This window comes from Sminthopsis crassicaudata, chromosome 1 (assembly GCF_048593235.1).
Source record: "Sminthopsis crassicaudata isolate SCR6 chromosome 1, ASM4859323v1, whole genome shotgun sequence".
Classification (NCBI taxonomy): domain Eukaryota; kingdom Metazoa; phylum Chordata; class Mammalia; order Dasyuromorphia; family Dasyuridae; genus Sminthopsis; species Sminthopsis crassicaudata.
The window spans coordinates 726,700,165-726,722,224 of NC_133617.1; the positions used below are offsets into that span (position 1 = coordinate 726,700,165).

The 22,060-nt window shown below is 33.6% G+C and overlaps 1 pseudogene; it reads right to left on the minus strand.

The window, feature by feature from the left end:
- Positions 1–20,617: 20,617 nt before the first annotated feature.
- LOC141551435 (large ribosomal subunit protein uL3 pseudogene) lies at positions 20,618–21,841 on the minus strand (annotated as a pseudogene).
- Positions 21,842–22,060: the final 219 nt, after the last annotated feature.

Genomic DNA, 22,060 nt, shown 5'->3' on the forward strand with positions numbered 1-22,060 from the left:
TGATACAAGTAGTAGTGAGTTAAAGCTTGATGCAGTTTAGTGACTTTTGGGTAATATTTCCAAATTTCTTTCCAGGATGTCTGGACCAATCTACAATTCCATCATCAGCGAATTAATGTGCTTATGCTTCTGAAACTCTTCCAACAACTGTCAATTTTCTTTTCTCTTTTTTTAAATTGCAAATCTGATGGATGTAGTGTAGAGTCTCAGACTTCTTTTAATCAGCATTTCTCTAATTATAAGTGTTTGGGATATTTTTTATTTTTTTTGTTTTCTTGGATTTTTTTTCCCTTTGAGAACTGCCTGTTCATAAACTTTGACCATTTATTGTCTTGAGTAATGACTTTTTGTACTTATATGCTTGAATTTATATATTAAATGTATTTTTTTAGAGAAAAGCAGCAAAGATTTTTTTTTCCCAGTTGACTTTTCTTTCTAATTTTGCTGTATTGTTTTTGTTTGGGTAAAATATTCTGAAGTTATAATTATATAAAACAGGATATTTTTTTCTTCCTGAAGAAAATATACAGTATGAATTAAATAATGTGACCATTTCAAAGGATTATATCTACCTTACTGAAATATAAATTGTTGATTTTTATCTTCTGTGATCTTCTCTAGTTCTTATTTCTTTAGTAACACTTCCATAGCCATAGGATTGGTCATAGCTATGGCTCTTCCAAGAAGTCTACATTCTAATACAAGGATTAATTTCCCTAATGCACTACTATAATTAATTGTATCACTTGTCTACTCAGTAACATTCAGGGACTTCTTATTTCCAAGAGAATAAAGTATAGACTCTCTGAATTGGCATTGAAGATTTTCCAAGGATAAGTATAGTATAAGATTCATTTTTCTTGTTTGGTTCAGTTTATGATATCATTTCATCAAAGAAGAGAACTGTCAATGTGGAAAATCTGCTCTCTGGAACACTTAGAATTGTAGACAATAGTCTTATATATCCTTTTTCTTCCTGACTGACCTGAAATTTGAATGCCCCAGAATGTTCTGTCCTTGACCATCTCATTATTTTTCTTCTCTATATTTTCTCCCTTGATGATGTCATGTATTCTCATAGTTCCATTATTATCACCTTTGTATATATCTCTACAAAATTCATGCCACTCAAATGTTTCCTGAATGTTAGTCTTATGCAGACAGTTGAGAAGTGAACATCACTATCTGAATGGCCCATCAAATATTAATAAGTTACTTCATTTGGAGGGTGTTTAGCAGCTAGGAAGAAGGATTATTTGGGAATGTATGGCTTCATTTAGACAAAAAGTGTTCAATTTAGAAAAATAAGTCCTGGATTCAAATGTTGCATCTGCAACTTAATAGCAATATGACATTTGGGAAAGTACTTATTTTTTAGAGAGTCATCAGTTTTCCAGTCTGTAGGATATGGAAGTTGGAGTACTTCTAACTATAAATCTATAAAAATTTCCCTATATATTCATGAGATGACTGTCTTGATTTAGTCAGTCAAGAAGCATTTACAACATGTTTCCTGTATACAAAAGACTGTGCCTGGAATATAGAGATTATTTTATTATCTGGCCTTTTTGTGCTATGAAAGAGGAGAAACCCAATTTTCTCATGTAAGTTTTCACCTGAAGATTTTTCTGTTAACTTGGTCCTGGAGGCAGATTCAGTATGATGGGAAAAAGCCAAAGAGTTGCCAGAGCTCTTCACCACCCATCTCTCTCAGGAACATTAAATTAAAGTTCTAAATGAATTCAGAAGCAACAGAATATATGAAAACAGGGAGTGAAACAATTTACCAGCTATGTTGACTTAGAAGGACTTCAGGTGTCTCACTTGGGTAAAAGAGAAAAACAATTTACAATGTTCTGTCTAGCCAGTGGGAGACTCTTAGTCACAGCACAGATCAGCAACTGAGATTCTTTTCTTTTTCCTAGTTCAGCAGGCTAGTAACACAGCAGGCCAAATGTGAGGCCTTTGGTCCTAATTTAAAAGGTAAACCGTCAGAGTGAGAACACCCAGCACAAGAAGTATAACTGTGCCAGGCTACCCCAGCACAATGGACAAGTCTCCAGTACATGAGATTCTGGCACAGGAAAAAGTTACCAGAACCCCATCTCCCAGCACAAGAAGCATGGGAAAGTGCTCTCTCTGCTGCAAGAGTAGAGCTCAACTATAAAAAATCATGAAATAGGATTAAAAAATAAATAAATCAAAAGGGCCCAAATCATGGAAAGTTACTTTTACAATAGGGAAGATCAAACACAAACTTCAGAAAAGCTTACCAGCACCAAATGCTTACATGAGAAGCCTTAAAGGGGAAGAGCGAGATGAATTAGTTTCAGGACCAAAAAGCATTTGAAAGAAGTAGTAAAAATAAAATGAAATAGAAGAAAAATTGGTGGGAAGGGGCACAAATGAGAATTATGAAAGAGAGAAGCAATAGCTTGGAATATATACTGACCAAATAGAATGATTCCTTTAAAAATTACAATTAACCAAATGAAAAAAAAATGCTGACACAACCAATACTTACAAACGAGAATTGTTAAAATGGAAAAGGATGTACAAACACTAAGTGAAAAAAAATACTTCCTTAAAATTAGAATTGGGCAAATAGGAGCTAATGATTCTATGAGACACCAGGAATCATTCACACAAAATCAAAAGAAAGAAAAAGTTGAAGAAACTACAAAATACCTCAGTGATAACAAGTGACGTAGAAAATAAATCCAGAAGAAAGAATTTAAGAATTAATCAAATACCTGAGCAGCATTTTCAAGAAACCCTCGAGGAAAACCACTTAGATATCTTAGAATGAGAAGGTAAAATAGTCATTTAAAGAATCTGCCACTTACCTCCTGAAGAGATTCAACATGAAAGCTCCAAGGAGTATTATACCCAAATTTCCAACATTATCAGGTCAAGGAGAAAATGCTACAAGCAACCAGAAAGAAACAGTCAAAATATTAAGAAGCCGCAAGATCACACAGGATTTATCAGCTTCTACATTAAAGGATCAGAGGGCTTGGAATATTATATTATAGAAGGTAGAGGAGCTTGAATTACAAGAAAAAAATAACTTTCAGGATGAAAGATGGATATTCAATAGAATAGGGAACTTTTAAACTCTCCTGATTAAAGAACCAGAAATGAACAGAAAATTCATTCTTCAAATACAAGTCTCCAGAGATGCCTAAAAAGATAAACAGGAAAGAAAAAAGCATGTTATTCAATAAGATTAAACTGTTTACAACCCTGCAGGGGAAGATAATACTTATAACTCTTGAGAACTTTATCTCTAGTAGAGCAGTTAGAAAGAACATACATAGACAGAGGTTGTGAATACAAGTTGACTTTGATATGAAGTTATAAACCAAAATTAAGGGATCAAAGGATTATTTTAGGAGAAGAGAAAAGGAGGAGGCAGAATAGGGTAAATTATATAACATAAAGAGGCACGAAAGATTTATTATGGTGTGTGGAAAGAAGGGAAAGAGTGAGCATTGTTTGAATCTTTCATTGATTTTGGTTCAAAGAGGAAATGGCACACATATTCAGTTAAGTATAGAAATTTATCATGCCTTATAGGGAAATAGGAGGGAAAAATGGAAGGAAAAGGAAGGAGCTTATGGAAGGGAGGGCAGAAGTAAAAGAGGAAAAGGAAAACAAAAAGCAGATGGAATCCTGACAAAAGTGAAAACAGACTGAGGGAAAGAAAAGTCAGAAGCAAAATACTGATGAAGAGGGATAGAGTGAAAAGAGATATAAAAGTATAAACAGATGAAAATAGAATAAATGGAAATACACAATTAATAAGCATAACTGTGAATATGAATGGAAAGAATGCTGCCATAAAACAGAATTGGATTACAGAGTATGATTATAGCCAGAATCCTACAATATTTTGTTTGCCAAAAACAAAACAAACAAACAAACAAACCAAACAACCTATTTGAAGCAGAGAGATATACATAGAGCAAAGGTAAAAGGCTGGAGCAGAATACATTATGCTTCAGCTGAAGTAAAAAAGAAAAAGCAGGGGTAGCAATCTCACACAAAACAAAAGCAAAAAAGAACAAAATATTGCTAAAAGGTACCATGAACAATAAAGTAATATTAATACTCAATTTATGCAGCAGTGGCAAAGCATCCAATGCTTAGAGGAGCAGTTAAATGAGTAACAGGTAGAAATATAGAGCAACCTACACTATTGAAGGACTGCAACATCCCCCTCTCAGAACTAGATAAATCTTACCATCTTACCACAAGAAAGAAGCTAAGAACATGAATAGAATTTTAAAAAACTAAACTATGATAAATTTCTGGAGTAAATTGAATGGAAATATAAAGTAATATTTTTTTTTCTAAATAGTATATAGTACTTACACACAAATTGACCATATGTTAGGGCCCTAAAACCTCACAATCAAATGCAGAAAAGCAGAAATATTAAATGCATTTTCTTCAGATCATAAGACAAGAAAAATTACTTGTAATAAAGGGCCATAGAAAGATAAACTAAAAATTAAATGGAAACTAAATAATCTAATCCTAAAGAATGAGCAGACAAATAATAAATCATAGATCCAATCAATAATTCCAAAAAAGAGCGTGAAAAATACTGAGAAAGCATATCAAAACTTATGTAATACAGCTGAACTATTTGCATGAGAAATTTTATGTCTAAATGTATCTGAATAAAATAGAGAAAGAGGAAATGAATGAAGTGGGCATGCAATTAAAAATATAAATAAATAAACAAATAAACAAACAAACAAACAAACAAATAAATAAATAAATAAATCTCCAATTAAATAAATAGCACATTAGACATTCTGAAAATCAAAAAAGAAATTAATGAAACTTAAAGTATGAAAACTATTAACTAATAAAAAATAAGAGATAGTCTTACAAAATAAATAATAAAATAGAATTTTGGTTGATTTGATGAAGAAGAAAATCAAATTATCAGTATCAAAAAGGAAAAAAGATGAATTTATCACCAATGAAAAGAAAATTAAAACAATACTTAAGGAGCTTTTTTGTCCAAATGTATGTCAATATATCTGATAATCTAGGAGAAATGGATGAATATTCACAAAGAAATTCATTGCCCAAATTAACAGAAGAGGAAATAACTCTACTTTTAAAAAAATAACTCTAAATAAATATCTCTAAATATCTTTAAAATATCTTTAAGTATTTCTAATATCTTTAAATAACTCTAAATAAATAACTCTATTTTAGAAAAGAATATTGAACAAGCCATCAGTGAATTTCCTAAGAAAAAAATCTCCAGGGCCAGATGAATTTCCAGTGAATTCTATCAAATATTTAAGTATACAAACTATTTGGGAAAAGAGATGAAAGATTTTTATCAAATTCCTTTTGTGATCAAAAAAAAAAATATGGTGTTTATACATAAATGAAGAAGAGCCAAAACAAAGAAATAAAACTATAGTCCAATTTCCTAATGAATATTTCTGCAAACATTTAAATAAAATATTAGGAAAGAGATTATAACAATTTATCACAAGAATAATGACCATGTGGGATATGTGCCAGGATTGCAGTGCTAGTACAATGTTAGGAAAACTATCAGCATAAATGACTATATCAGTAACACAAGTTACAGAAAATAATAGAATTATCACAACAAATACAGAAAAAGCTTTTTGACAAAATACAACATTCATTCTTATTACAAACACTGAGAGCATAGAAATAGATGAAACTTTCCTTAAATTGATAAGAAGTCTCTAAAACCATCTGGAAACATTATAAAAAGCTAGAAGCTTTTTCCAAAAAGATCAGGGATGAAGCAAATATGCCCATGTCACAACTATTATTTAGTATGGAAATATTAGCTTTAGCATTAAGAGAAGAAGAGGAAAATGAAGGGATTATAATGGGCAATGAGGAAATAAAGTTATTATTCTCTGCACATGATATGATGATATACTTGGAGAGTCATAGAGAATCAACCACAAAACTACTTGAAACAATTAAAACCTCACAAAGTTTCAGGATATAAAATAAACCTATATAAATCATGGACATTCTATATATTATCCACAAAACCCAGCAGGAAGAAATAAAAAGAAAAATTCTCATTAAAATAGCTGTAGACTTCATATATGATTTCTTATTAGTGCCTGGCCATAGGAATAAAGGAGAGAATTTGGAACTCAAAGTTTTAAAAACAAACATAAATAATTTTTTAAACGTAATGAGGGAAAATTAAAAAAAAAATACATAAAAACAACTGTAGACAATATAAAATATTTGAGAACCTACCTGCCAATATGAATTCAGGAATACTGTGAACATAAAGTCAGATCTAAAAAACTAGAAAAATATATCAATTGCTCATGGTTAGGTTGAGCTAATATAATACAAATGACTAGTCTACTTAAATTAGTTTACTTATTAAGTGCCATATAAAATCACAATACCATATTAAGTGCCAATAAAATCACAAAAAAAAAAAAACAAGAGAGAGAGAGAGAAAGAGAGAGAGAGAGAGAGAGAGAGAGAGAGAGAGAGAGAGAGAGAGAGCAGAAAAAAATGATAACAAAACTTATCTGGAGGTATAAAAGGTCAAGAATATTAAAAGAATTAATGGAGGAAAATGCCAAATAAGGTGGCCTAGCCATATTGGATTTACTATAAAGTGTCAAACAGAAAGACTATTTGACACTGGTAAAGAAATAGAGTAATGGATCAGTGGAATAGGTTAGGTATACAAGACACAGCAGTAGTGAATATAATAATCTATTATTTGATAAATTTTAAAACTCCATCTTCTAGGGTAAGAACTCACTATTTCACACAAACTGTCCAGAAAACTGGAAAACAGTATGGTAGAAACTAGATATAGACTAATATCTCATTTTTTAAAAAAAGACCAAGATAAGGTCAAAATGCTAACATGTTTTAGACATAAAGAATAATATTAGAAACTAACTAGGAGAGCAAAGTATAATTTATTTGTCTGATATATAGAGAAGGGAAGGGTTTATGACCAAATGAGCGAAAGAGAACATTATGAATTAGAAAATGGATAATTTTGATTAAAGTAAATTAAAAGAATTTTCAGGCCAACAAAACTACTGCAACCAAGATTAGAAGGAAAACCAAAAGTTGGGAAACCATTTTTTTACAGCCAATGTTTCTGATAAAAGTCTCATTTCTAAAATATATGAAGAAGTGAGTCAAAATTATAATAATACAAGTCATTCCCTAGTAGACAAATGGTCAAAGTTTATGAATAGGTATTTTTCAAATAAGGAAATGAATCACTTAGAAAGCAGCTCTAAATCACTACTGATTAGATAAATGCAAGTCAAGAAAACTCTGAGGTAACACCTCATATCTATCAGATTGACTAATATGATAAAAAAAGAAAATGATTAATGTTGGAGATATGGGAAAATTGAAATGCAAATCAAAGTATTATGGGGGGAGTTTTTTTTCCTTAGGTTTTTCTTTTCCTTTTGTTCTGATTCTTTCACAACATGACTAATATGGAAATATATTTAACATGATTGTATATGTATAACTCATATCAGATTACTTGCTGTTTTAGGGAGGGGAAGAGGCAAAGAATAAAGAGTAAAATTTGGAATTCAAAAATCTTATAAAAATGAATGTTGAAAAGTAAGAAAATAAGTAACATTGGTCCAGGAGTTATATTTTGGAAGTTGAAGAAAAGGGACACACACAGAGATACATAGAGAGAAAGATAGAGAGAGAAACAGAGATAGAGAGACAGAGACATATAGAGATATGGAAAGGCAGAGAGAGACAGAGAAACAGTTACAGAGAGCAGAGACAGAGACACACAGAGAAGAATGAAAGAAAAAAAGAGAAAGGAAGGAAGGAAGGAAGGAAGGAAGAAAGGAAGGAAGGAAGGAAGGAAGGAAGGAAGGAAGGAAGGAAGGAAGGAAGGAAGGAAGGAAGGAAGGAAGGAAGGAAGGAAGGAAGGAAGGAAGGGAGGGAGGGAAGGAGGGAGGAGGGAAAAAGGGAAGGAAGGGAGGAGGGAAGAAAGAAAAAAGGGAAGAAAGAGAAAAAGGAAAGAAAGAAAGAAAGAAAAAGATGGGAGGGAGGGAGAAAGTGAGGGAAAGAAGAAAGGAGCAGAGAGAAAGAAAGAAGAAAGGAAGGACAGAAGAGAACAAAAAGTAAAAAGAGAAAAAGAGAAGTAATATTGAGACAGAGGGAGAGACAAGAAAGATGCAAACATACACAGAGAAAGAGAGACAGGGAGAAAGAGACAGAGGACAGAATGAGAAACAGAGACAGAAAGACAGAGAGGCATACACACACACACACACACACACACACACACACTCATACAGAGATAAACAGAGACAGAGATACATGCAGAGAGACAGAAGCAGAGAAAAACATTCAGGACCAGAGACACAAAAAAATGAAAGAGACGGAGTTTTCAATAGGAAAAAAAAAGGGTTTTTTTGGTTTATTTTTCTTTCAGTTGTTCATAAGATATATTTTTAACTTATGGAATAAAACATATTTCCATAATATATTATATTAAAATAATAAAAAAAGATTGCATATGAGTTTTTAAGTTGAAGCTAAAGGACATCTTAGAGATTATTTTGCCCAAATGCTAGTGTTCTAGAAACTTGAAGTACAGAAAAGGCACATGACTACTTGCCCAAGGTCAGAGAGCAAGGATGGGTAGAAGGCAATGAGAGGATTAGATGAGATCTCCAGCCTCAATTTCCTGTCTCTTCTACCCTACTCTAGTGACTGATAAGGCAGAGAAAATGGCCAGTAAATAGATAGGACTTCTTGGTCTGTATGTGTCTAAGAAGCTGTGCTTCCTCATATATAAAAAAAAAAAAAAAAAAAAAAAAGGCTTCTTGGCCTACTTGTATTTTCCCACTTCTTTGTGAGACCAAAGGTACAGTGATTTTTTTTTTTTTTTATATCACTGTATATTTTATGTAAAACTTGGGCTGCTTTTAATTTTCTGGCAGAACCTTAGGTTGCTTTATAGCCTTAATCACACTCTCCCAGCATAAGACAGCAATCGAGCAATAAGAATATTTTTTTTTTTCCCTTTGAGGTGCTCTAGCCTGCCAGTAGTTGGCTACAATAGAAAAAAATGATAAATCCCTGCTACCTGGTAGAAGCTTAAATCCCATTAGCTTTGCTTTACTACCTAGGCTGGTACCTGATGTGCCTTCAAGTAAATTTCCCAATATCCCTCTCAGGCATTGTCTCCATGTGGCTATGGCAAGCTATCTGTCCTCCTTAGAGTCAGGGAGTCTGGTTTATATTTTAATTCTGAGAATGACACAGCCATTCTTAAAAGATTTGAGATTCTTAAGATGCTTTTCTCACCCGGATTACCCTTTCTTATTTTATGAGCTACTGCATTAAGGCACTGTTACAGTTCCAGTTACCTCTTATTTTTCCAGGATGCGTGACATTTGTGTTGTTCTGCAACATCCAGGTATTAGCAGGGTTCAGTATGACAGGAGTGCTAGTTTTCATGTAGGTGGGCATTTCTCTTGGTACCCAAGTGTAAGTCTTTACCTAGACAATTATTTTGAAGTAGGGATACCCATATCTTAGTCCTGGATTCTGACTTTTACTAGCTCTATGAATGTGAACAAATCACAATTTCCCTGAGTTTTAATTGCCATTGTGTAAAATGAGGGAATTAGTGAGTTTTCTCTTTAATCAATTGGAACCCTGGGTTCCATATAAGTTTGGGGCTATCTTTTCAACGTGCTTTCTGGATGATGGCTTAATGAGTGTTACCTTAGCTGGCCCAGAACCAAATATCTTTCCCAAGTTACATTTTACCAGTTTTTTTTTTATTTTTTTTTTTTATTTTTATCAGTTACATTTCATTCCATATAAGAGTAAATAAAGATTTTACCTGGAGAGATTATAGCAATAATTCTCTTTATTTTCAGTGATGCTTCTTTAATTGGTCTTATAATGGAAAAAAAGTAAATGATCTTGCCTAAGAAATGTCATGAACCTAAGAAACGCTGATACATATTTGGGAAGACCATTTTTTTCTTCATGAATAACTTTCTCATTTTTTCAATTGCAACAGTAACTTTCCCGATTCTTATTTTATACTCTGAAATTGTTATTTTGGTCCTCTTTCAAAATTGTCTAATCATGTATTTTGACTTTTGCAAACTACAAAAATATACTTAATTTTTAAAATGGTAAAAATCATAACAAACCTATAGGTATTTTAGGCTTGCAAAGTATGTATTACTCATGATATCATTTGATTAGCAACCCCCCCAATATAATTTTTAATAGCTCTTTGGTGTCATCTGTGGCAGCTAAATGGCACAATAGAATAATGCTGGGCTTGGAAAACTTGAGTTCAGATCAAACCTAAGAACACATCCTTCTAGGCAAATTAGTTAACCCTTTGCCTGCCTTGATTCACTGCACTGCAAAATGGGTATAATAAAACAACTATTTCACAGGATTGTGAGGATCAAATGAAATAATAACATAGTAGTCAGCACAGTTTAAGTATGTGTTTAATAAATGCTTCTTTGGCATCTAGGTGGTGCAGTGGATACAGCATTAACCCTGAAGTCAGAAGGACCTGAGTTCAAATTTGATCTTAGACACTTAACTCTTCCTGGCTATATAACTCTAGGCAAGTCACTTAACTCCAATTGCCTCAGCCAAAAAAAAAAAAAAAAAAAAAAAAAAAAAAAGGCTTTTCCCTTCCTCTCTTTTCTGATGTGAAAACTTCTCTTACAAATAAGAACTGAATAAATATGTTTATTCATTCATTCAATCAATCAATTACTAATGCACATCAACAATTTCTCTATAATGTGCAGTTACAGAAAGTTGTTTAGGATAGGGAGAGGTGAAGGGAGTTGTAGATGGCCATATTTTTACATTTAACAGGTAGCACTTGAACTCAGATCTTTTTTAAATCTTCTTTTCTCACTATGCAACATCTGTCCTTAATCAAAAGTTTCTGTTCCTGATGCAGATCAGCTAATGGTCCTAACTTAAAAGTCTTGAAGTTTCTTGGGTCACTGGAGAAGGGAAATAAATTTCCCCTGTGTCAGAGGTTGGAATTGCCAGGTCTTCCTGACTGCAAAGCCAGTCCTTTTCTTAGAATGATTATTATTCCCATTTTGGAGATGAGAAAATAGGAGCTTATGGTACATATGTGAAGCAAGATTCAACCTCAAATTTTCTTAACTTTAAAAGCAGTGCTTTACTCACTGTTACAATTTCTTGAAAGTACTAAGAAATAGTTCCAGGACAACTATTACAAATGCATATCCCATCATTCCCTCCTCACCGCCCCAAAAGAAATAATTAGACCTTAAAAATTAGACCTAGCTAGATAGTTCCACAGAATGATGTTGTTGAATCTATAAAATACATACTTCTAAATTTAAAAATATTCCCCCTCCCCTTGATTATCCAGATTGTCCCCTCCCCTATATATAGGAACATGGTGTGCCTGAGCCCACTTGCCATCTGTCTACATATTTCTCAAACTTCTCTTCCACCCCCTTCTCTTACACAATCTTATCACATAAAAATATTAGATTTCATGAATTTTGTATAATTTAATCACATTTACTGAGAAAAAGTAAAAATATAGAATGGATTGATGTACCAGTAACAACTGTGTGTTTTAAATAGAAAGTATGTAGCTAATGTTTCCCCTTCTAAACTGTGTTTTTGCATTGTCAATATGCCACAGGTATTAGCTTTATTCTAGAAGGGGAACATAAACTGTATATATTTCAGGTTTTGTTTTTTTTTTTTTTTGAATAATTTCCAAAATGTGACGAGTGGATCATACAAAGTTTTGTGAGTTTCTCAAGTATCAGTCACACTCAGGCTTCTCTACATTACTTCTCTATACATGTTAGTATGGATAATTGAAAACCCACTTTTTTAAGGGGGAGGGGGAACATTCCATTTTTAATTGCTATACTATTATATGGGATAATACATAAACAGTTTGAATAAGTAGCGACAGCAACCACAAAAAACCTTGAAGTTTATTTAGCAAATTAATTTGATCACATCTGTGGATATGATGTTGGTTACTTGTGTTTTCTAATATTTATCTCTGTAATAAAATCTATAAGATTCATGTTAAACATAATGATGCACAAAAATTAGGAAGTTTTGCTGGTAGGCATACAAAGTAAAATAGGGATATGGCATCGGGCAGAAGTCAATGATACTTTTAACCTGCCCTTTATTTCTTGCCCTTACCTGGAGCATCATGGTAGCAAGATGAGTTCTATCATACAGTAACCCACAGTTTCTGTGGCCTTTTGTTAAGACCCACAATAGATCATGGGGTTATATAGTAACAAACAGGAACTCATTAGGAGTTGAGAAATGGTGTCTTAATGCAAGTCAGATAGTTGTCTGGGCCCAGAAATAGAGCAGGCATAGGAAAGTGTTAAAGATATGGGCTTGAAATTGACTTGGAGTATATTGATGCTTTTCATTGATTATCTGACTGAATATCAAAACGTGTAGTAATCAGTTATTTACTATATAATAGCTTTCATTCTTCATGGTCAGGAAGAGATTTGCTACTTCATATAGGCTGGCAGATTATACCAAGGGATGTGAGATGACCCTAAAATAACTGGAAATCTGTTTGTAGCACCAAACAGATATTTATCAACCAATAGATGAGAGTAGAAACCCAGTGGAAAGTGGAAAAAACACACATAAGAAACAATATGATACCTAAAATTCAATCAATTAACAAAAAGTTCACCATGGACCTTCCCATTACCAAATACAATGGACAAAAGACCAAGGTCAAACTGACTGATGTCCCAGCCTTTTCTCCCTGTGTGCCTTCCAATCTAACTTTCATTGACAATAAGTCCCTGCCAAAATAGCACTTGATTATTATTTGAGCCCAGATGGCTCAGAGTGAATGTAAATAACAATTGTTTCTCTTTTGATAAGAAACCCTAAGCATCTTCCCCTCCCAGATTATCTTGTTTATTTTATTTTTTTTTTTTTTTTGACTAGGTGAGTACATTCTTTGTCTCATTTCTTACCTAAACCTAATGAATAATAAATGGGTTTACTCAAACTGAAACCTGAGAAAGATCTTAACTTTAAAAGGCCAAGTTCTTCCCAAGCTCATTCACAGCCATCTCTAGTTAACCTGATCTATCTCTTATTATTGGATCCAAGTGACTCTGGAAGAGAGATTGAGGATAGTGGCTTTGCACAGCCTTCCCTCACTTAAATCCAATTCATTTGTAATTCATGACATGACTTCCTGGTGTCATGGCCCTCATCCAGAATAAAAGACAAACAACAAGTTGTGAGTAGAAGGAATTACTCTGAACAGGCCCCAACTGGCCAGTTGCAGTTGGGCAATGCAGCTCTCTCCCTACTTCTTTTCTTTTCCTTCTTTCTTCTCCTTCTCTCTTCCTCTCTTCCTCTCTCCCTCTCTCCCTCCCTCCCTCCCTCCCTCCCTCCCTCTCTTCCTCCCTTCCTCCCTTCCTCCCTTCCTCTCTCTCTCTCTCTCTCTCTCTCTCTCTCTCTCTCTCTCTCTCTCTCTCTCTCTCTCTCTCTCTCTTTTCTTTCTTTCTATTATTATTTTTATTTTCATCAATTACATGTAAAACAATTTGGGTTTTATATATATATATATATATATGCATTCATTTTTTTTACATATTTCTGTATGTATTATTGTGGTAGAGAAAAATCAAAACAGAAGGGAAAAGAAAGAAGGTCTTTATCAGAAACACTGGCTATGTTTGTTTGTTGTTTTTTTTTTTTCCCCCAGCTTTATGTTCTCTTCTAATCTTGGCTACATTGTTTTTATTTGTGTAAGACTTTTTTTTTTTTTTTTTAATACAATCAAAATTATTCATTTGGCTTTTTAAAATATTCTCCAATTCTCTCTGACCATAATCTCCACCATCTCCAAAGATCTGATAGGTGACTATTTCTTGTTCTTCTAATTTGCTTATACTATCTTTACTATACTCTTTACACCTAACTCTTTTATCTATTTTGACACTATTTTGGTGTGAGGTGTGAGATGTAGCTCTATTCTGAGTTTCTGGCATTTTATAATCCAGTGTTTTCAGCAATTTATGATTTTTTTATTCTAGAAACTGGAGTCTGAGTTTATCAAACAAAATATTACTATAATCATTGGTTATTATGTTTTTATTTATCAAACCTATTTCAGGTTAGATACATTGACCTACCACTACATTTCTTAGGCAGTTCCAAATGGTTATGATAACTGCTGCTTTTTAATAGATTTTTAGATCTGATACTGTTAGGCCACAATCCTTCGCATTTTTTTCATAATTCCATTGATGTTCTTAACCCTTTATGTGTACAGGTAAATTTTGTTATTTTTTTTCTACCTCTATAATTTTGTTTTTCCAATTTGATTGTTTTGTCACTGAATAAGTAAACTAATTTAGGTACAATTGCCATTTTATTATATTAGCTTGGCCTACTCATGCACAATTAACATTAACATTTTTCCAATAATTTAAAACTGACTTTATTTATGTGAGAATTCTTTTGTAATTTTGTTCATATAGTTCCTAGGTTTGTCCTGGCAGATAAATACTCCAATACTGTATTTTGTCTACAGTTATTTTAAATGGAATTTCATTTTCTATCTCTTGATGCTAGTCTTTGTTGATAACATGTAAAAATGCTGATAATTTGTGTGGGCTTATTTTATATACTGTAATTTTGCTAAAGCTGTTAATCATTTTATGAAGATTTTTTGATTATTCTATAAGATTCTCTAAGTATATCATCATGTAATCTGCAAGGGGCAATAGTTTATCTCCTTGTTATCTGCTCTAATTCTTTTAATTTCATTTTCTTATTACTAGAGCCAACATCAATAATAATAGTGGTGACTATAAGCATCCTTCTTTCTATCCTAATATTATTGGGAATGCTTCTACTTTCTTCCCATTATAAATAACACTTGCTGATGGATTTGTATAGATTCTGCTTATCATTTTAAGGAAAAGTCACTTTACTTTTGTGCTATCTACAGTTTGTAATATGAATAGGTGTTATATTTTCTCAAAAGCTTTTTCTGCAGCTATTAAAAGTGTCATAGGACTTCTGTTAGTTTTGTAATTAATATGGTTTTATGCCATTTATGTAAATTATGCCAAAAGTTTTCCTTATATGGAACCAGTCCTGCATTCCTGGTATAATTTCCACTTGGTCATTGTGTGCTATCCTGCTGATAAGTTATTATAATCTTTTTGGTAATATTTTATTTAATTTGTTTGCATCAATATATATTAGGAAGATTGATCTACAATTTTCTTTCTCTGTTTTGGCTCTTCCTGGTTTAGATATCAGTACCATATATGTGTCATAGAAGGAATTTTTCTTTTTTGCTTCTTTTTTTCTTTGCTTATTTTTCCCAAATAGTTTATATAATATTGAAATTAATTGTTCTTCTTATGTTTGGTAGAATTCACTTGTAAATCCATTTGGTCTTGGAGATTTTTTTCATAGGGAGTTCATTGATGGCCTATTCAATTTTTTTTTTTTTTTAAATAAAGTGGGTTAAGTATTTTATTTCCTCTTCTGTTAATCTGGGAAATTTATATTTTTCCAAATATTCACCTATTTCAAATAGATTATTTGATTTGTTGTTATAGAGTTAGGCAAAATAGCTCCTAATTATTGCTTTAATTTCTTCTTCAATGATGATAAGTTTATCCTTTTCATTTTTGATGCTGGTAATTTTTTTTTCTTTTCCTAATCAAATTAGTCAAAGGTTTATTTATTTTGTTGTTTTTTTCATAAAACTGTTTCATAGTTTTACTAACTTTCTCAACAGTTTTCTTTCAATTTCATCAATCACTCCATTGATTTTCAGAATTTCTAATTTGATGTTTAATTGGAGCTTTTAATATTTTTTTCTGATTTTCTTAGTTGCCTATCCAAATCATTGATCCCTTTGTCCTTTATTTTATTCATTTAAGTATTTAGAAAATAATTTTTTTTTTCCAGAGAACTATTTTGGTTGCATCTTAAAAGTTTTGATGTTGTCTCATTATTGTTTTTATCTTGGATGAACTTATTGTTTCTATGATTCTTTGTTTGACATACTCATTTTTTAGTATTAGAAATTATTTAGTTTTCAATTCATTTTTAGTCTATCTTCCCTGGCCCTTTACTGAATGTAATTTTTGTTGCATTGTGATCTAAAAAGGATGCATATACAATTTCTGCCTTTCTGCACTTGATTGTGAGGTTTTTATGCCCTAATATATGATCAATTAGGTGCCACGTACTACTGAGAAAACAAGGTACATTCCTTTCTATGCCCATTCAATTTTCTCCTGATGTCTATCTTATCTAAATATTCTAAGATTCTATTATTTTTCTTGTTTATTTTGTTGTTAGATTTATCTAATTCTGAGAGGAGGATGCTAAAGTCCTTCATTAGTCTAGTTTTGTTTTCTAATTTTTTTTTGGATGTTATACCAGTTGGTACATATGTGTTTAGTATCAATACCACTTCATTGTCTATAATACTCTTATTTATTTTAATTATGTCTATTTTTGCTTTTGCTTTATCTAAGATTAGAATTGCTACCCCTGCTTTATTTTTTCTTCCTCTGAAGTGTAATAAATTATGTTCCAGTCTTTTACTCTTACTCTGTATGTATCTCTTTGCTTTAAATTTATTTCTTGTAAACAACAGATTGTAGTTTTCTGGTTTTTAATCCATTATGCAATCTGCTTCCATTTATGGGAGAGTTCATCCTATTCATATTTACAATTATGATTATTAGCTGTATAGTTCCCTCTATTCTATTTTCTCCCCTGTATATATTACAGGGATTGCCATATATATTACTTTTCTGTCTTTCCATTCTGCCTCCTTTTAGTAGTGTTTTATTTTTGACCAACCACTCTCTCAACCTGTCCTTTCTTCTATCACCTCTCCTCCCATCTCAACCTTTTCTACTAGTGTTTCTGTCTTCTTTCCATTCAGACCCTCCCCTTTATTTCCCCTTTCTTCTCCTACTTCCCTGTAGGGTAAACAAATTTCTATACCCAACTGAGTGGATATGTTATTCCCTCTTTGAGCCCAAACTGATGAGATTAAGCTTCACAAAATGCCCATTCATCTTCTATGTTTCTGTCTACTATAATACATATTTTTGCCTCTTCATGTGATCAAATTCACCCCATTTTATATCCCCCTTCATCTTCCAGTACAATGACCCCTTAATATCTTTTCTTTAATATCATTACATCCATCAATGTATATTCATATCCTCTGTCTATTTATGCCTCATTTAACTGCCTTAATAAAGGATACAGTTCTCAAGAGTTACAAGTATCATTTCCCCATGTAAGAATGTAAAGTTTATTCTTTAAATAATATATATTCTCTTTCTTTCATGTTTACTTTTTTATACTTCTATTGAGTCCTGTATTCATAGATCAAAATTTATATTTAGTTCTGGTCTTTTCAATAAAATTTATCAAAAATCTACTATTTCATTGAAAATCCATTTTCTCCCCTTAAAGATGATGCTTAATCTTGCTGGGTACTTGATTCTTGGTTGTGATCCAAGGTCCTTAACTTTCAGAATTTGGGATTTCAGTCCTTTGATTCATTATTATAGAAGTAACCAGATCATGGGTAATCCTGACTGTGATTCCTCAATAGTTGAATTTTTTTGTTTGTCTGTTTCTTTTCTGGAAGCCTGAAGTAGTTTTATTGAAATTATAATTCTGGAGTTTTGCAGTGATGTTTCTTAGAGCTTCCTTGTTGGGATCTCTTTCTGGAGGTGAGTGGTGGATTCTTTCAATGACTATTTTGCCCTTTGGTCATAGTATATCATAGCAGTTTTCCTTGATGATTTGTTAAAGAATGCTAGCCAGAATGTTTTTTGGGTTGTAGACTTCAAGTAGTTCACAAATTGTTAAATTTTCTTTGCTGGATCTATTTTCCAGCTACTTTTCTAAAAATTGATTTTATATTTTTTCCCCAATTTTTCATTCGTTTTACTTTGTTTGACTGGTGCTTTATCTCATAAAGTCATTAGCTTCCATTTGCTTGTTTCTAGTTTTTAATATATGATTTTCTTCAGCAAGGTTTTGTATTGCCTTTTCCATTTAAATCTACTTTAAAAGATTTTGTTTTCTTCAGTGCAATTTTTTTCTTCTGCATTTGGTTAAGTATTCTTTTTAAGGAATTGTTTTCTTCAGTCAACTTTTGTTCTTTATTTCCTTTGTTATTGACTCTTTATACTTCTCATTTCTTTCCCCATTTTTCTTCTACCTCTCTTATTTGACTTGTAAAATCTTTTATGACTTTTTCTAATAACGCTCTTTGGGCTTGACACTAATGACACATTTTCCCTTTAAGGTTTCTCATGTCAGAATTTTGTCCTCTTCTGAATTGGTGTTTCAGTCTTCCCTGTCACCATAGTGGCTTTCTATATTCATAGTTTGTTATTTTGAACTGGCACGTCTATTTTTCTTTTGCTGAGTCTTACTCCTAATCCTTCTTAATATGCAAATGTTCAAATGAGGGAATTACACCAGATAAGTCCCAAAGTTAAATAAATGCCTAACTCCAAATCAGTTATTCATCAGACCTTAAGTCATTGTTAAGTAATGTATATGCAGAGGCTGATAATTCCCATCCATGAATATAGGCCAATGAACTCCAGACGATTCCATAGGTATCACAAAATGTAAGAAGGCCTGATGTCACATATCAATTCTGGAGGCAAAGCTTCCATAGTGGATGGAAAAATATGGGTGAAAATTACATATGATGAAAAGAAATAAACAAATGGGTTTGAATTTGTACCAATGAAAGACATACATCAATGAACTTCAAAGACTTCCAAGATGCCAACATCATGCACTCCCCCTGGGCTATTCCAATAATCTTGATTTTTGTCCTTTCACTAAACTTCTATGACTCTTGAAGAGATATCTAGGCTGGTAACTGCAAGACTCTGCCTCACTTAAATCCAATTCACACGTAAGTGAAGCCAGCATCTATGATGTCATTATTTCTTTTTTGAAAATGAAGGAGAAACAACAGTAACATTCAGAAATCTCATCTTCTTTGAGATCCACTTCATCTGTTTTTCACTCATTTCAGACCCTCTTGATATAATCTATTGGCTTCCAATTATTCCTTTTTATTTTTAGCAACAAATTCAGTACCTAGCCCATAGTCCTTTTTCCCAATTCCTATTTTCTAAGTAATTCTAACCAATTCCTGCTGTTATAGTATAGGACTTATCCGTTTTTCTGGACATCTCTTTGAAGACACTGGGCTTCCCATTTCATCAACTTCAACTGTCTATAAATACCTTCTACCTCAGTCATCCATAGTACAGTCACATCAGACACACTTAACTATCTCCTCCAAGACATTCAATTAATCCACAAACACTTCTTAAATATCATGCTAGGTTCTAGAGGTAGAAAGACAACAATGAACCAGTCCCTGCCCTTTGGAAATTTATGCTATGTTATGTTATGTTATGTTATGTTATGTTATGTTATGTTATGTTATGTTATGTTATGTTATGTTACATTATATGATATTGGAGAAAAATATAACATATTATATTATATATTATTGTAATGTTCTTTTTCTCTAAGTTGTAATCTTTCTCTGGAAGCAGGATTCTTGGGGAGCTTCTGGAAGGCAGCCTTAGTTTCAGTTCTGTTCAAATAATCCCAAAATGCAGCCAGGAGTTAAAGTCCAGATCCTATATTGTGTTCTTCAAAATCCTGAATCTTTTCCTGGGGCCAGGCTAGCTTTAGCAGAGGCCTATCTCCTTGGTTCTCTGATGAGCTCTTGTCAGAATGTTTCCAGCCAGCTTCAATCTCTAGCTCCCTCTAAATCCAAAGCCTCCAGCCAGTCAGAAGGTAGATTTTGGGAATGAAATCTTGATTCCGCCTCGGAGAGTGGGATTGTTGGCTTCTGTGTGCTTGGCCCTGAGAGTTTCTTGCTTATATGATGCACACTAAGTATACACCAATCATTTCATCACTAGGAAACCATTATTTGTTGTAGGATTAAATCAATGCTAAATTACATTTAATCATTGTCTCCTCAATTAAATTCAGTGCCTTGTTTCAAGTTCTGGTCCATAACATTGCCTTGTAGGATCAAATCAATTGTCTCTATTCATTCCAGTGACTTAGCACCTTGTAAGAATCCTAACATATTATAACATGTTATATTATATATTGATATATATAACATGATATATTATGACATATTTATATGTAAATATATAGATACATATAAAAATAATAAAGGTAATTATAGGGGGAATTGTCTTTTCTAATCATGATCTACCCCCTTTTCTCTCTCTGAAGTCCTCCTAAATATTCTTCTTCCCCACAACCTTCAGACCTCCTATTTCTCCTTGTCTTTGCATTCTATAATCTTTAGTGTGATCTCACTTTCCTGACTTTATAATCTTCTCATATAGTTAATAGGTTCAGTTATATGTTGATTTCTGGCTTTTTTTTTTTTTTTTTAGCTTTAAAAATAAATTTATTGAAAATCCACCAGCTCCAAGTTGATTCAGACAGCTTCTTTGGCAACCCGGTCTTTTTTGAGTGGTCCCATGAAAGCTTTCTTTTCCTCCACAGTCTGGAACTGACCATGGCCAAATTTGGAAGTGGTGTCTATAAACTTCAAGTTGATTTTCTCCAGGGTGCAACGCTTGATCTGTACCAGCAGAGACTTCTTCAGGGTGAGGACCCGCTTCTTGGTTCCAACAACACAGCCTTTCAGCATAATAAAGTCATTGGTCACTTCACCATAATGGACAAAGCCTCCCAGGGGGTTGATACTCTTGTCGGACAGATCATAGTCAGTGGACGCGTTGTTTTTGATCAGCTTGCCGTCCTTGATCTGGTAGCCCTGGCCAATCTTGTAGATCTTCTTGTTGATCTCAGTGCAATGGTGGTAGCCCTTCTGGCCAGCCCGAGCCACAGAGAAGGCCACACGGGCAGGATGCCAAGCTCCAATACAGGCCACCTTGCCCAGGCCATGGTAAATTTTTCAGGGCAGCTTCTTTGTGTGCCAGCAGCTGGTGACACCTTTGTAGCCCTTGCCCTTGGTCACCCCAATGACATCAATCATCTCATCTTGCCCAAACACAGTGGACACGGGCACCTGCTGCTCCAGCTTCTCATGGGCCCAGTCCAGTTTTTCAGACACACTGCCACCATTCACCTGGATCTCCATCAGGTGAGACTTCTTCTGTCTCAGGGGGAGCAGGTGCATCTGGGTGTGGGCAATGACCCAGATCACCTGGCAGTACTTCTTCAAGCTGTTGAAGTCTTTCTCCAGCTGCTTCTTGTCATCATCATCCTGCCACTTCTTGCAGTACTTGGTGAAGGCCTTCTTCTTGGACTTATGCCAATTTTTGTAGAACCGCCTCTTACACTCATCGCTGATGTGCTCAGCAAAGATGGTCTTGAAGCTCCGGAGGCCTTGTGGGGTTTGCACATAGCCCATGATGCCCACGATCACCATGGGAGGCATCTCCACGATGGTCACCGCCTCCACCACTTCCTTCTTGTTGACCTTTGAGCCAGGTCTGTCCACCTCTAGAACAATGTGGGTCATGCCGGCCTTGTAGCCCAGGAAGGCTGTCAGGTGGATGGGCTTGGTGGGGTCATCTTTGGGGAAACTCTTCACCTTCCCTTGGTGCCTGCTGCTTCTCTTCTGAGGCAGGAAGTCCAGAGACCCATGCCTGGGAGTGGAGAACTTCCTGTGGGACATAGTCCTGCCGATGCTCCTATTATGAACGCCGCAGAGGCCAGCTGGGAGAGCTGATTTCTGTCTTTCAATAATTTCCTCCCAATCTTATTGCTATTTAAGTTCTGCTAATATGCAACCTTTTATTATTCACTCCACCCACCATCTGCCTTTATCATCCTAACCCCTAAACTTCCAAACGCAACTTGAGTATTCTAGCTGAGTGAAATAACATGAATAAAGATGCAGAGTCAACAA